Source organism: Lolium rigidum, chromosome 7 (assembly GCF_022539505.1).
Source record: "Lolium rigidum isolate FL_2022 chromosome 7, APGP_CSIRO_Lrig_0.1, whole genome shotgun sequence".
Taxonomy (NCBI): domain Eukaryota; kingdom Viridiplantae; phylum Streptophyta; class Magnoliopsida; order Poales; family Poaceae; genus Lolium; species Lolium rigidum.
This window is the reverse complement of record NC_061514.1, coordinates 133,741,324-133,756,983: the sequence shown is the minus strand read 5'-3', so window position 1 is coordinate 133,756,983 and position 15,660 is coordinate 133,741,324. Positions and strand designations below refer to the sequence as shown.

The 15,660-nt window shown below is 46.0% G+C and overlaps 2 non-coding genes and 1 pseudogene across 2 annotated transcripts; all 3 read left to right on the top strand.

The window, feature by feature from the left end:
- The first annotated feature begins 6,465 nt into the window (after positions 1 to 6,465).
- Positions 6,466 to 6,547, top strand: LOC124679910. The gene has a single exon (XR_006995329.1). It is a non-coding gene; the product is annotated as a small nucleolar RNA R12 (small nucleolar RNA).
- Positions 6,548 to 6,648: 101 nt separating this feature from the next.
- On the top strand, positions 6,649 to 6,725 carry LOC124679912 (annotated as a pseudogene).
- A 76-nt stretch (positions 6,726 to 6,801) lies between these two features.
- LOC124679886 lies at positions 6,802 to 6,887 on the top strand. Its single transcript, XR_006995308.1, has one exon. It is a non-coding gene; the product is annotated as a small nucleolar RNA SNORD24 (small nucleolar RNA).
- Positions 6,888 to 15,660: the final 8,773 nt, after the last annotated feature.

The following is a 15,660-nucleotide window of genomic DNA, read 5'->3' as shown; positions in this document are numbered from 1 at the left end:
AGGAGTGTCATCATAATAAAACTAAAATAAAAAGGCACTCCTTCATGGTATGAGATTGTTGGCGAGGCACCCGAGGATTCGGTTAGCCATGGTTTGTGAAAGAAAGGTTGGAAGGAGTGCCACCCAAAAATAAAAATAATTCATGGGAGCCGCTCTTTGAAGGTTTGTCTCGGCAAGGGGGTTAGAGTGCCCACTACCATTCGTTGACAACAACAAACACCTCTCAAAATTTTACTTTTATGCTCTCTTTATGTTTTCAAAACCAAAGCTCTAGCACAAATATAGCAATCAATGCTTCCCTCTACGAAGGGCCTTTCTTTTACCTTTTATGTTGAGTCAGTTCACCTATCTCTCTCCACCTCAAGAAGCAAACACTTGTGTGAAGCTTGTGCATTGATTCCTACATACTTGCATATTGCACTTGTTATATTACTATATGTTGACAATTATCCATGAGATATACATGTTATAAGTTGAAAGCAACCGCTGAAACTTAATCTTCCTTTGTGTTGCTTCAATACCTTTACTACGAATTTATTGCTTTATGAGTTAACTCTTATGCAAGACTTATTGATGCTTGTCTTGAAAGTACTATTCATGAAAAGTCTTTGCTTTATGATTCATTTGTTTACTCATGTCAATTACCATTGTTTTGATCGCTGCATTCATTACATATGCTTACAATAGTATGATCAAAGTTATGATGGCATGTCACTCCAGAAATTATCTTTGTTATCGTTTACACCACTCGGGACGAGCAGGAACTAAGCTTGGGGATGCTGATACGTCTCCGACGTATCGATAATTTCTTATGTTCCATGCCACATTATTGATGATATCTACATGTTTATGCATACTTTATGTCATATTTATGCGTTTTCCGGAACTAACCTATTGACGAGATGCCGAAGGGCCAGTTGCTATTTTCTGCTGTTTTTGGTTTCATAAATCCTAGTAAGGAAATATTCTCGGAATCGGACGAAATCAACGCCCAGCATCCTATTTTTCCACGAAGCTTCCAGAACACCCGAGAGCCACCAGAGGGGAGCCCTGGTGGGCCCAGATGATTGGGCGGCGCGGCCAGGGCCAGGGCCGCGCCCCCCTATTGTGTCACCGCCTCGTCGCCCCTCCGACTCCGCCTCTTCGCCTATTTAAAGGTCCCTGACCTAAAACCTCGAGACGGAAAAGCCACGGTACGAGAAACCTTCCGAGCCGCCGCCATCGCGAGATCCGGGGGACAGAGTCTCCGTTCGGCACGCCGCCGGGACGGGGAAGTGCCCCCGGAAGGCTTCTCCATCGACACCACCGCCATCTTCATCAACGCTGCTGTCTCCCATGAGGAGGGAGTAGTTCTCCATCGAGGCCCGGGGCTGTATCGGTAGCTATGTGGTTAATCTCTCTCCTATGTGCTTCAATACAATAATCTCATGAGATGCCTTACATGATTGAGATTCATATGATGATGCTTGTAATCTAGATGTCATTATGCTAGTCAAGTGGGTTTTACTTATGTGATCTCCAGGAGACTCCTTCTCCCACGTGTGTAAAGGTGACGAGTGTGTGCACCGTGTGGGTCTCTTAGGCTATATTTCACGGAATACTTATTCACTCGTTATGAATGGCATAGTGAAGTGCTTATTTATATATCTTTATGATTGCAATGTGTTCCGTATCACAATTTATCTCGTGTGCTACTCTAGTGATGTTATTAAAGTAGTTTATTCCTCCCGCACGGTGCAATGGTGACGGTGTGTGCATCGTGTAGTACTTGGCGTAGGCTATGATTGTGATCTCTTGTAGATTATGAAGTTAACTATTGCTATGATAGTATTGATGTGATCTATTCCTCCTTTCGTAGTGTGAAGGTGACAGTGTGCATGCTATGTTAGTACTTGGTTTAGTTGTGTTGATCTGTCATGCACTCTAAGGTTATTTAAATATGAACATTGAATATTGTGGAGCTTGTTAACTCCGGCATTGAGGGTTCGTGTAATCCTACGCAATTAGTGGTGTTCATCATCCAACAAGAGAGTGTAGAGTATGCATTTATCTATTCTCGTTATGTGATCAAAGTTGAGAGTGTCCACTAGTGAAAGTCTAATCCCTAGGCCTTGTTCCTAAATATCGCTATCGCTGCTTGTTCTTCGTTTTACTGCATCTTTACTTCCTGCGATATTAATACCATCAACTGCACGCCAGCAAGCACTTTTTTGGCGCCGTTACTACTGCTCATATTCATTCATACCACCTGTATTTCACTATCTCTTCGCCGAACTAGTGCACCTATTAGGTGTGTTGCGGACACAAGAGACTTCTTGCTTTGTGGTTGCAGGGTTGCATGAGAGGGATATCTTTGACCTCTTCCTCCCTGAGTTCGATAAACCTTGGGTGATCCACTTAAGGGAAACTTGCTGCTGTTCTACAAACCTCTGCTCTTGGAGGCCCAACACTGTCTACAAGAATAGAAGCACCCGTAGACATCACCGAAACATTGATACATGTGTGTTTTGTAAACAACAAGGAGTCCCTAGTAAGCCTCTTGTATAACTAGCTTGTTGATTAATAGATGATCATAGTTTCATGATCATGAACATTGGATGTTATTAATAACAAGGTTATGTCATTATGTGAATGATGTAATGGACACATCCAATTAAGCGTAGCATAAGATCACGTCATTAAGTTCATTTGCTATAAGCTTTCGATACATAGTAACCTAGTCCTTGGACCATGAGATCATATAAATCACTTATGCCGGAAGGGTACTTTGATTACATCAAACGCCACTGCGTAAATGGGTGGTTATAAAGGTGGGATTAGGTATTCAGAAAGTATGAGTTGAGGCATATGGATCAATAGTGGGATTTGTCCATCCCGATGACGGATATATATACTCTGGGCCCTCTCGGTGGAATGTCGTCTAATTAGCTTGCAAGCATATGAATGGTTCATAAGAGACCACATACCACGGTATGAGTAAAGAGTACTTGTCAGGAGACGAGGTTGAACGAGGTATAGAGATACCGATGATCAAACCTCGGACAAGTAAAATATCGCGTGACAAAGGGAATCGGTATCATATGTAAATGGTTCAATCGATCACTAAGTCATCGTTGAATATGTGGGAGCCATTATGGATCTCCAGATCCCGCTATTGTTATTGGTCGGAGAGAGGTCTCAACCATGTCTGCATAGTTCGCGAACCGTAGGGTGACACACTTAAGGTTTGATGTCGTTTAAGTTGATATGGAATATGGAATGGAGTTCAAAGTTTTGTTTGGAGTCTCGGATTGGATCCAGGACATCACGAGGAGTTCCGGAATGGTCCGGAGAATAAGATTCATGTATAGGAAGTCATTTTCCTAGTTTGAAAATGATCCGGTGCATTTATGGAAGGTTCTAGAAAAGTCCGGAAGAAATCACCATGGAAGGTGGAGTCCCAGGTGGACTCCACCTGGCATGGCCGGCCAACCCCCCCCCCCCAAGGAAAGGTGGGAGTCCCACCTTGAGTAGGACTCCCATCTTGAGTAGGTTTCGTCCTTATCGCAAGTTTTGGTTTCGGGTCTTATTCGAAGACTTGTAGTCTAACTCTTGGGGGTTTCCACCTATAAAAAGAGGAGCAAGGGGAGGGGGCCGGCGACTCTAGCCTCCACCTTGGCCGCACCCCTTTGAGGCCGGCGCCCAAGCCCCCCTCTCCCCAAACCCTAGCCTCTCCTCCTCCACATAATACTCCCGCAGCGCATAGGCGAAGCCCTGCCGGAGTTCTCCACCACCACCGCCACCACGCCGTCGTGCTGCCGGGATTCCGAGGAGGATCTACTACTTCCGCTGCCCGCTGGAACGGGGAGAAGGACGTCGTCTTCATCAACACCGAACGTGTGACCAAGTACGGAGGTGCTGCCCGATTGTGGCACCGTCAAGATCTTCTACGCGTTTTTGAAAGCGGCAAGTGATCATCTTCTGCAACAACGAGATCTAATCTCGTAGGCTTTGAAAATCTTCAAGGGTTAGTCTCATGATCCCCTCGTTGCTACCGTCTACTAGATTGCATCTTGGCTTGGTTTTTTGTTCTTGCGGTAGGAGATTTTTTGTTTTCTATGCTACGAATCCCATCAAAACCCTTACATCCTGCCTGTCTGATCTTGATTACGAAAATATCGGGTTACAGTGGGGTGCCGAAGGTTTCGGCTGTGATCTCGTCGAGAGGCTAAGTTCTGCAGGGACCTAGCTCTAGACTTATGGTGGCTATAATTGCTAAGATTGCGTGTTTCCTTGATAGCCCCTCTGCTGGCCCTTATATAGGGAGCCAGGTCTCAAGAGATCTGTCCGGGTACGACTAGGTTACAGAGGATCCTAGTCCTAAACTTTCCTTGTATTCTTCGTTTCTTCGTCTTGTTCTTCAAGGAATCTTCTTCGACGCCGACGTAGTGGCCCACCTTGCCATCGAGTGTCTTCATGGGCCTCTAGTTGGGCCGTATAGGGTAGCGCAATAACAGTTACCCGAAGGGTAATGCCCACGTCAGTTGGCGAAGACATGTAAATCTTCCTCCTTTCCTCTGACATACACGAGGTGACTTCGGTAAATACTGATCACCCTCCAAGTAAAAATAAGCAAGAAGGTTGTCCAAGAATGGTGTTTTATGATTTTAGGCTCCAGCCACCAAGTGTGTTGTGGATACAATGAAATCCAGGGCAGTCTGCTTTATCTTCGATGATATAATGAAATTTGCCACGAGATCCTATACATGTACCATATGCATTTACATGGTTGCTCGATAGATGATTTATCTGACAATTAGGACCAAATAATGTTGGAAGCGATGAATTAGCATTCAATCATCAAAAATATGCAACCACTCCGAAAATGCCACTTATTATTCTCCAAGTCACATCCATATTTTGGGCGCGGCGGTCGCGCCAGACCTTTGCTAGTTATCATTAATGAGGCGACCAAGAACAAACACAGACTGTTCTTCAGAAACAACTCCAAGAAGAATCCTCTTCAGCCGGTTCGCAAGTACTTTGGATAGTATTTTAAACACCACATTGAACAAGGTAATAGGTCTGAACTGCGAGAGATATGTAGGGTTTTTCACCACATTGTACAACTCCAGGATAGAATGTATTTTTGCCCACACTGCAGTTCAATCAGCGATCAGTACTACCAACTTTCGAAATAACCATGGTCCTTGGTTCATGACCTTGTTCCATTCTCCCATACAAAAAAACTTGAAGGTGTACATACTTTCGTCAACTTCGCGAAGCTCAGGGTCGTTCTCTTGCCCCCACACAAAGCGCAGCGTATGAAAGAGGGCTTTCGTGCTAAAAGGCGTCTTCATGTGCACACGTGCAACTGCAAGCCACCAGCCTTCTTCTTCGCATTCACAAGTTCCTGCTCCCCGTCATCTAGCTCCCCCTCCCTCAGCTCCATATTCCTCGTCACCATCATGCTCCCGCTTTGCAGAACTCGAGCTTCCACCAGATACCAACATGATGCCCTCTCCAAACGTTCGCGCAACACCTCGCCCAGTACAACAATCAGCAGAGAAAGCGTTAAGCTCGGGCAAGCAGATTAGCTGCCCCCTTTATCAGCCCGAACACAATCTTGAGACGGGAACACGAGACTGAGACAAATTACAAGTTGTGGAAAAGAGAAAAACTCACGCCGTAGACAGATCGCCGGCGGAGTAGTAAAATCCTAGATCGCTTAGGGTAAAATTTCAACCACCCAACCTGAATTTTTGCTGAATCGCGGTTTGAGTAAAAATGATTATTGGATGTTCTACTAGTACTTCTGTAGTGGAAGTCCTGTGATAGCCCATTCCATCAATTACCATTTTTTAGCGAAATTCCAACAGTTACGAGTACAGCGTTTCATCCATGGGCCGTATCTAAGGTAGACACGAGGCCCATCAGTGCGTGGGAAGTCCAAACCCTAACCCAATACTCGTATCACAACCACCCAGAACGCCTACAAATACAGGACCCTGAAGCCTTCTTCTTCCATCGCCGCCGCCTCCCCCTTCAGTGCGTGGGAAGTCCAAACCCTAACCCAATACTCGCATCACAACCACCCAGAACGCCTACAAATACAGGACCCTGAAGCCTTCTTCTTCCATCGCCGCCGCCTCCCCCTTCGACATCGCCGCTTCCACAGAACTAGGGTTCATTGCTGCATTCCTTTCTGCGTTTTCTTGATCTGTATCGTTGATTTGCCCTCTTCTTGTCTTTTTTTTTGGCCTAAAATTGCAATTGTTCGCTGCTTATATGCGGCGAGGAATCTATCCTTAGGCGAGATCGAACCAAAGGGGAGGACACTTTCCTAGTTCTCCCCGCCTGCTTTTTAAGCTCCGGCCGTCCTCTGTTTATCCAGGATTTGCCGGTGACAAAGTAGGTAAATTGTTCAGCGTACAAATGGTTTCCTCTTGATTTGTCTTGTTTTGATAATTTGGTCCAGTGGCGTATTTAGGCATGACGAAGAAAATCGTTCGGATTCCCATTGATTTGTAACAAATATGAGATCTCAAACCAGCTACTTCTGACCCAAGAACAAGTTATTGGCCATGTGTTAGTTCTGATATTGGAAAAGGAATCATTTTGTCTTCTCTTGATTTGTTTGGATTAGATGCATTTTGTCAAAATAGCATGATGAGGATGAAGAAGAAATCATTCGGATTCCCTTTGATTTACAATATGAGATCTCTAACCAGCTACTTCTGACTCAAGATCATGCTTTAGTTCCATCTAGTAGTTCCTGTTATGGATTTTTTCTTGTTCTAATTGATTGTATTCTGTTTTCCTGGCCTGTGATGTTATCAAAATATTTGCTACTCTTGATGGGGCAAGAGCCCTATCTGATGACCACAACCACCAAGATCTCTGAGGCCATGTCTATTAAATAGTCTGTTTTTATTGCTAATAGTTTATAGTGAATTGCAGCAATGACAGCAAAGTGTCAGATTTCTGAAGGTTGAAGATGAATCTGCATTTTTGTAGTCAAAACTGTTAATTGTAATCAGTGCAGCAAGGATAAAAATGCAACTAGTGTACTTTTACATCGTAACTCAAACGCACTCTACAGAAGTCTCACGAGCAGCGACGGACGCGGGCGAGCGGGATGCGTTTGCTGCCTTCCCTGCGGAGACACTGCGTAGTCTAGTGACTGCGTAGCCAGATGCGTGCTTCGCTCAACCCCGATGCGCTCGATGCCTCTGCCATGCTATGTCCGGTTATTCGGCCACACAGTTTCGAAAAAGAAAAGTAACCATTTTTGCGACCGACTTATTTGGTTTGATTGCCTGTTAGCTTTCCAAAATCTTTACCTGTTAGCTTTCCAAAATCCTTATATTTCAGAACAAAGGTACCAGAAGAACTGTTGTGTGCTGCTCTTGTGTTGTGTCTATGATATTTAAACTTAACTGAACTGTGTTTGTCTTGAACATCTGTGTTGTCCAAAAGCAAGTTGCCCAACTTGGATAACCGTCTGATTTTACTGAGTACACCCTTTCGTTTTATATCACGTCAGCCTCAATTAGATCCAAAAATTTCAACTTCCCTTAAAAAAATCCAGTAAAAGTACCCTAAATTTTTGACTTAAAAAGGACACGTTGCTGTCATCTCAACAATTACATCATCTCAATAGAGTTGTCAATGGCAGCTAATGTTGGTGCCCCACTCCTCTTTTTTTTTTTTTTGATCTGGCCCCACTCCACTTGGCCTTAGGGCATGTACAACAGTTCAGACGGCCACCGTCTGTAGTATCCCTCCATGTCAGCTATAGACACCATTACAAGCTTCTCTTACAACAGGGTGTCTTTTTGGCTATCTGTAACACCCCACAACTTCTAGATTACATAACTGACACAAAGCCTCGTAGTTGTTTCGTCCAGATAAATTACGTCCCTGTCCCTTTTTTTACTTGAATTGAACGTCATGAGAAGGACACAAGTAAGGAATCTAGAGGGTTAAATCCCCAGGTAAAAATATCGCAGCAAGAGCACGTTAATTTTTCTTACGCAAAGAACCGTCCTAGTCCCAGATCCATCTCTTGAAAGCAAAATTTGCTTGAAGATGCGGAGGATGTATACAAGGATAAAATCTTCGGTCCAACTATCTCCTGCTAATCTCTAAACCAGAGAGTTGAGAAGTATTCATATTCGTCAGGGAGCTTCGTTTGAGAAAATGGCCGACCTGAAGCGAGGAACGGCGGATGCTTGCGTGGGGATGATGACATGAGGAGCCTCACATGGCGGCGGTGATGCAGGATCTGAACGGAGAACGCCGGAACACGCGACAAGCCGACGAGCGCCTTGTAGATAGAGGAAGACATCGTAGAGGATTTAGGAGCTTCGGAGAAAACTACGATATCCTACCGGCCGAGCCCACGACAAGCGACGCCTTGCGTACAATGGGAAAAAGGTCGTCGCTAGGTAGCAATTTTCACGGGAATAGATCGTCGGTATTCTTGCAGATAGCCTCGAGCGGTTTTGTCATTCTCTTTCTTCCGCATCGTCTAAATTCATACGTGGCATGTGTTACCAACGGCTGACTGTATACCGCTGTACATGCCATGTCCGCCAAATCTTTTTCCCAGCGGATTTGAGCCGGCGCTGGATAAAATTTCGTTTCTAGCAGCGTGTCTCAAATCCTCCTTCCGTTCGGTGTTGTTCAATATGGTTTCCGGCCCCCGAGATAGTCCCCGCTCCACAGGGACGCTCGGACCCGCCGCATACAATGAAATGCGAGGCGATGAGACGCAGGCTTGACGACGCGTTAGCGGCACATTGAAGTTTAACTTAATTGTCGCCTACCTCGCGACGAAAGTTATTGTTGCCGACGTTAATTAGCGCCACCGCTCTCCGCCTCCCTCCGACCTATAAAAAAAGGTGCTCTCGCATCGTCTCACACAGAAACCCTAGCGCCTTTCTCTCCAACCATCTCAAGAGTTGATGCTATGAATGGTAGAGGCAGAGGCTGATGCCAAGGTCGCGGCTACGGTCTTGGCCGCGGTAGAGCTGCACGGTCGCTGTTGCCTGCGACATCGTCGTCTTCATCGTCAGACTTGCAGAAAGAGAACCAAGTAATGTTCGAGTTCGTCGTTGTCCTCAGGGGCGGCCCACTCAGCATTCAGAGGCTGCTGGACAAGTTCGCCGAGTTCGATCATCTTTACACACAAGCAAATGTTTAACCTTTTGCACACTCAAATGTTCAATAAATAAAAGTGCAAAATTTACCGCGTCCTCGCACGCGCATGCTAGACGAATTGCCATCGGTCACGTCACGTGGAAGATGTTCAACCTTTTGAACACATGGAAGATGTTGATGATGCCGTTGGCGCTGAATAGGGAGCGCGACAGCTCGGTGCCATCGGTCACGTGCCCATCGCCGCTACTGGAGCCGCGACGTATGCCTGGCGAGTCGGTGTAGTAGCTGTTGAGGTCCAGCCCGTAGCGGCGGCATCCTGGCGCGGTCACCTGCGAGAACGGGATGTTCATCTCAACGGTCACGTCGCCCTCTCCAAACTCGGGGGAGTATCATACGTGGCTGTTCATCTGCGAGAACCGCATTTGCGACAACGACGACGGTTCCGTTCAGAACGCCGACGACGAGGGGAGGATCTCCTATGCCCGGTGGTCCCGCTTGCTACTTTGGATTGGTGCGTCCCGCCGAGGCTGACGCATAACTGTGTCGCGACGACTTTTTTTGGTCCACCGTCACGACGGCACAACAGACACAGTCAGCATCCCACTCCCTCGTCGGCATTGCCGCAAGTTATCCTTCAACGTAACCTTGTGCGGCTTCGCCGGCCTGTTCGCAATCACCTTCTTTCTTGGAGGCATGTCGAAAATGACGACGGCGGAGGAGACGCTAGAGAGGAGGGCGGGAGCTAGAGTGGTGAGTGGGAGTTGGAGAGGAGGGCGAGAGGAATGAAGCGGCGCGTGGGTGAAGAAAGAAATTGGCGAATAAAAGTAGGGTTTTGGTGCTAGTGATTGCCATGCGAGGCCAGCATGCAAAATTAGATGTGTCGGTAGGCGCCGGCACGCCCAATTGAAGCCTTGTCCAAAGGGGTCGACACATGATTGCCGGCAATTTTATTAGTCTCGAAAACACGCCGACTATTTTTGGGGCGTTGGTGTAAGCCCAAAAACGTCGCCGGCCCCCTAATCTCTACTAGGGTGCTTCGGGGTGTGCTGGTTGAGATGCTCTTATACCGATGGTCGTACTACCTTACAATTTTGCAATACTACCGTGGTCAATTGATACATTCGTGATGATATCTTAATCTGGTAGTATCTTAGCCATATACCGACACTATCATGCTATATTTAGTATCCCGGCATAAACGCGATATTGTACGATCTAACTCATATGCAAAAAAATATGGTCTCAATAGGGTGGTAAGCTGAAAAGTAAAATTTATTTTGTACTTTCAAGAATAACTAATGCTTAAACAATACAACGCCAACAAGCTTGGATACATGGGTTAAAAAATAAGTTTATACGTAGAAGAAAGCAGTCAACTAGCAATTTATGTGTACCAACCATATTTAGCTTTATGTTTTGTTGATTCGTAATTAGTTGTGTTTGTACCATGCATTGGATGAGTCTACTCATATTTATACTATTATATAAGTACGTACAATGTTTACATGATCAAATCAGACTTTATGGAAGACTTAGAAGATGCTCAAAATTCCAACTAATAATCAAATTTAGATTTTAACATATACATATATTTTAATAAAATTTAAATATCAAACTATCGTGATACTACCACACAATTATATGGTACAATATTTTTGACAATAAAACGATACTCCCTCATATTCTGATACTAACAACCCTATTATACTTGGCTGGGCGCTGTTTTTTTAATTGAGGAAACAACATGATTGTTTTTATCGAGGAAACGAACTTTGCTGCATGCTTTGTCAATAAACAAAATTGTTACATCACCTCCAAGTTTACGTAAAATAAAACGAGGGGTTCACGAACCCAAATAGAAGAATTTTTAGTACTCCCTTCAATCCAAAATAATTAACTTGATTTTATAAAATTAAGTCCAGTATAAATCGGAGGAAGTAGCAAAACAAAACTAGCTATATCATGGACAACTCCATTCGCTTCTCTCGAGCAGTGTTTGAATTCAACGGCCAGCAATGCTCACAACAAGAGAGTCACAATCAGCAAAAATTGATGTAACTTCACTTAACCATCGCTCCAATCCTGAACAAGCATAAATGACTTCGAATCAGCTTCAGCTTGCATTTTGCGGTATCCCATCCGATCAGGCAAGGAGAAACTGTGTTGCGTAGCGGACGCCTTTGCCTTTCGTATCAACAAAAGTCTGAGCACTGTTTTTTGTTTTGTTTGAAATCTTTGGCTCATCTATTACTATTAATTAAGTAGAAGGTGTCTAGTCTTTAGGAGAAAATTGGCAAAAAACCTACAATAATAGGCCAAAGCTCACACCCACAAGAACCCACACGCCGCCGCGAGGGCACACCTAGCCATCCTGGCTACAAACGTGAAACTCAAGCCGGCCTATGCCAAACAGATGGCTCCTCGAGAAGAGACCAGCAGCTCCGATTCTAAAGTCGAGCCTCGAAGAGGAGATGCGCAAGACCGACACCGAAGAGGACCTTCACTGTCGAACCACCCCTCATAGGTCATCATACACCACCCAAAGGCGGCTTCAACTTCACAAAAAGGGAGATCAACATGAAGACAAACGGACACGCCGGAACGGAGCCGACTAACACGGTCTTGCCGCAACCCAACCTTGCTCTTCACCATTGTCGTTGCCTCACAAGCCTCCGCCCGGAACCCCCACATCTCTGGTTGACCTCCTGCCAACCGAGATGCTGAGTGTGTCAAGCCCGTCGGAGTGCGTGAAGGGGAACAACGGCTTCAAGACGATGTCCTCAAGAGGGGGAACGAAGCAGTCGTACAATCCTGTAAAGCGGGATCTAGGCATTTAACCGAAGACGTGTACCCGAGAGTAGCGAAGGTCGCATAGCTCCACGACCGCCCCCAAGAAGGACGGCGACATCCACATACACCTCGCAGTCAGGCTTTCGTGTGGAGCAAACAAGCCTCCACACCCCCACGTGGCCGGACAACGAGACGAAGATCGAACTGCCGCTAGCCCACACCCCGCTGACACACACATCATGTGGAGCAGTAGCGCCACCGCCGCACACGAGCCACCACCGCCTCCAGAACCAGACCAGGGAGCTGAGCGAGCTCCACTGCCACCGCCCGCAACACACATGGTTGAAGAGCCGAGCCGGACCACCACTGCCGACCAAACTCACCAAGAAGAGCACTGCGGGCGCCACCAACCGCCACAGGGAGGGAGCTTCGACGGACACCAACACCGGGATCCAAGGTAGTGTCGCAGCTACAGAACACAGGCTCCCTGGACCAGCCACAATGCGAACCCTCGCAGCTGTAAAGCCTCCGCCTGGCCGTTCAACGCCACACTCGCCCCCTGCAGCCTCACCCGTGGAAGCCAAGAAGGAGGACACCGACTCGGCCCCAACCGCCACAAGCTGCAGCGCGACCCCGGGGCAAGCCCGCACAACCCAACCAGGCCCGCACAAACCCATCTAGGCCCGATGAAAGAGCATGGAGCACCCATGTGTGGTTTTGGTAATTAATGACAATCTCTATGGACTAATGGTTGCATTGAGTTATATTTGTAGGAGTTGTGATGAGGACATCCCTACCTCACTACCACCTCCGTCATTACCAACTGAAGATGAACCTGCTGTGGAGCTCAAGTCCAATGAAGTCAGGATTGGACCAATGACACGCGCTCGTGCGAAGTTACTTAAACAACAGGCGAACTTGTTCCTAAACGATACTTTGATTGATGAGAACTTTATACTACCTAAGTTCTATTACTTATGTATCATCAGGTATGAAGATGAGACAAGCATCGCACGAGGAGAGGAGCAGCTGGACGTGAAGATGGACGTGGAGCTGGACAAGGAGCTGGACATGAAGATATCTCATGGACGCGCGAGAGAGGAGCGGGAGGCATGCGCGAGAGGAGAAGATGAAGTCCAGGCCGGCCCAGCACCCGGTCAGACCGGTCGCCACGCCGGCGTGCCCGGTCCCTGGCCCGGTCCAACCGGACCGTACGCCGGATCCACCCCGGCGCCAACCGGGCGCCACGCTGACTGCAACCGGGCGGATTACTGCGCCACAATTTTGGAGCCCGGTTGTCACCCGGTCCCTGGCCCGGTTTGAACCGGCCAGCCCGGTCCCAGGCCCGGTCGACCGGCCCCCAGACCGGCCGTGTCTGAGTCTGTCTCGACCAGATCTATTCTAGGTCGGTTATTTCCGTACTTTTTCGACCAGAAGTCGTCCTGGACGCCTATATAAGTCCATAGGACGCCCCCTAGCTGCTTTAGACCACGTTTAAGATAAACCCTAGTTCTTAGTTGTTTGCTACGCAAAACTATTGAATACTACTCTCCAATTCGCATCGATATGGAGTTTTATGCTACTGAAAGTTTGTGCGATCTGCTGTTCCATTGGGGATTAGAAGTTTGCAATCTTCCGCTTCGTGGTCGGCGGCTATGTGCGCAAGTGTGTGGAGTTGCGAATATCTTACAGGGTTGAGATCTGTTGCATTGGCTATAGGAATCAATCGAGAGACTTCGTCGGCGTCATACAAGTTACCTACACCATATCATCGATTCCTTCCGCTTCGTGTTCATTACCACCGTCGCTTACTGAGAAGATCGGGCAACCCCTTATCATCTTGGTATCAGATTTCAGCGTTTCCTCGGTAAGCCATCCACAATCCACCCTATAGTTGAGTTGTGACTGTTTTCCTATACAGAAAAAGCCATAAAAAGTTAGGGTTAGGGTTTGCCATAGCCTTAGATTGCACTAATTTCGAGTTTTAGTTGCTTTTTGTAGTTGTTTTTGCGTATCTTTATCTTTCATCTAGTAGAATTGTTAGGGTTTGTGTTTTTCTCTATCATCTAGTTTCTCATAGTGTGTCAGTTTTTGTTACTCCGAGTCCACATAGCGTACAGTGTGCTTGTTCCCAACCATAGACACAACCTATCGATATAAGTGACTAGGAACTTCCCAAGAAGAGACTAGTTTTACCGCTCGACAGGCTGCTCATTAGGGTTTTGGTGCTTTGCATATCTTGTTGGCCGTGTTATCAAGGAGTTGAGTCATAAAATAAAAAAATAGAAAATAGAAAAGAAGCAAAAAGAGCTACATAGCTGCGTGTGTTATATAAAAAGAAAATACAAAAAGAGAAGTGAAGTGCTAGTTGAATCAAGTGAAGGTCTAAGTTTCTTTACTGCACCTGTAGTTGAGCAATCTTGTGCCTGTCTCATTGAGCTTTGCTAGCGTCTCTCGAGTGCATTGCAACCCTTCATCCATATAGTTGCGTTGCCACATTTATCGCCTTGTGTGAGTATCTTTGGTTGTCTACGGTCAGCGCTAGAGCTTGTTATTGGTGCAAATAGGTAGCCTACCTACAGCCCCACATATATCTGAAGGAGATATGCCCTAGAGGCAATAATAAAGTGGTTATTATTTATATCTTTATGTTTATGATAAATGTTTATATATCATGCTATAATTGTATTAACCGAAACATTAGTACATGTGTGATATGTAGACAACAAGAAGTCCCTAGTATGCCTCTTAAACTAGCTTGTTGATTAATGGATGATTAGTTTCATAATCATGAACATTGGATGTTATTAATAACAAGGTTATATCATTATATGAATGATGTAATGGACACACCCAATTAAGCGTAGCATAAGATCTCGTCATTAAGTTATTTGCTATAAGCTTTCGATACATAGTTACCTAGTCCTTATGACCATGAGATCATGTAAATCACTTATACCGGAAAGGTACTTTGATTACATCAAACGCCACTCGCGTAAATGGGTGGTTATAAAGGTGGGATTAAGTATCCGGAAAGTATGAGTTGAGGCATATGGATCAACAGTGGGATTTGTCCATCCCGATGACGGATAGATATACTCGGGCCCTCTCGGTGGAATGTCGTCTAATGTCTTGCAAGCATATGAATAAGTTCATAAGAGACCACATACCACGGTACGAGTAAAGAGTACTTGTCGGAGACGAGGTTGAACAAGGTATAGAGTGATACCGATGATCAAACCTCGGACAAGTAAAAATATCGCGTGACAAAGGGAATTGGTATCGTATGTGAATGGTTCATTCGATCACTGAAGTCATCGTTGAATATGTGGGAGCCATTATGGATCTCCGGATCCCGCTATTGGTTATTGGTCGGAGTGAGTACTCAACCATGTCCGCATAGTTCACGAACCGTAGGGTGACACACTTAAAGTTGGATGTTGAAATGGTAGAACTTGAATATGGAATGGAGTTCGAATATTTGTTCGGAGTCCTGGATGAGATCCCGGACATCACGAGGAGTTCCGAATGGTCCGGAGAATAAGATTCATATATAGGAAGTCATATTCCAAGTTTGGAAATGATCCAGGTGCATTTATGGCAGGTTCTAGAAGGTTCTAGAAAAGTCCGGAAGAAATCACCATGGAAAGTAGAGTCCCGGAGGGACTCCACCTTGCATGGCCAGCCAACCCTAAAGGGGAGGAGTCCAAGGTGGACTCCCTAGGG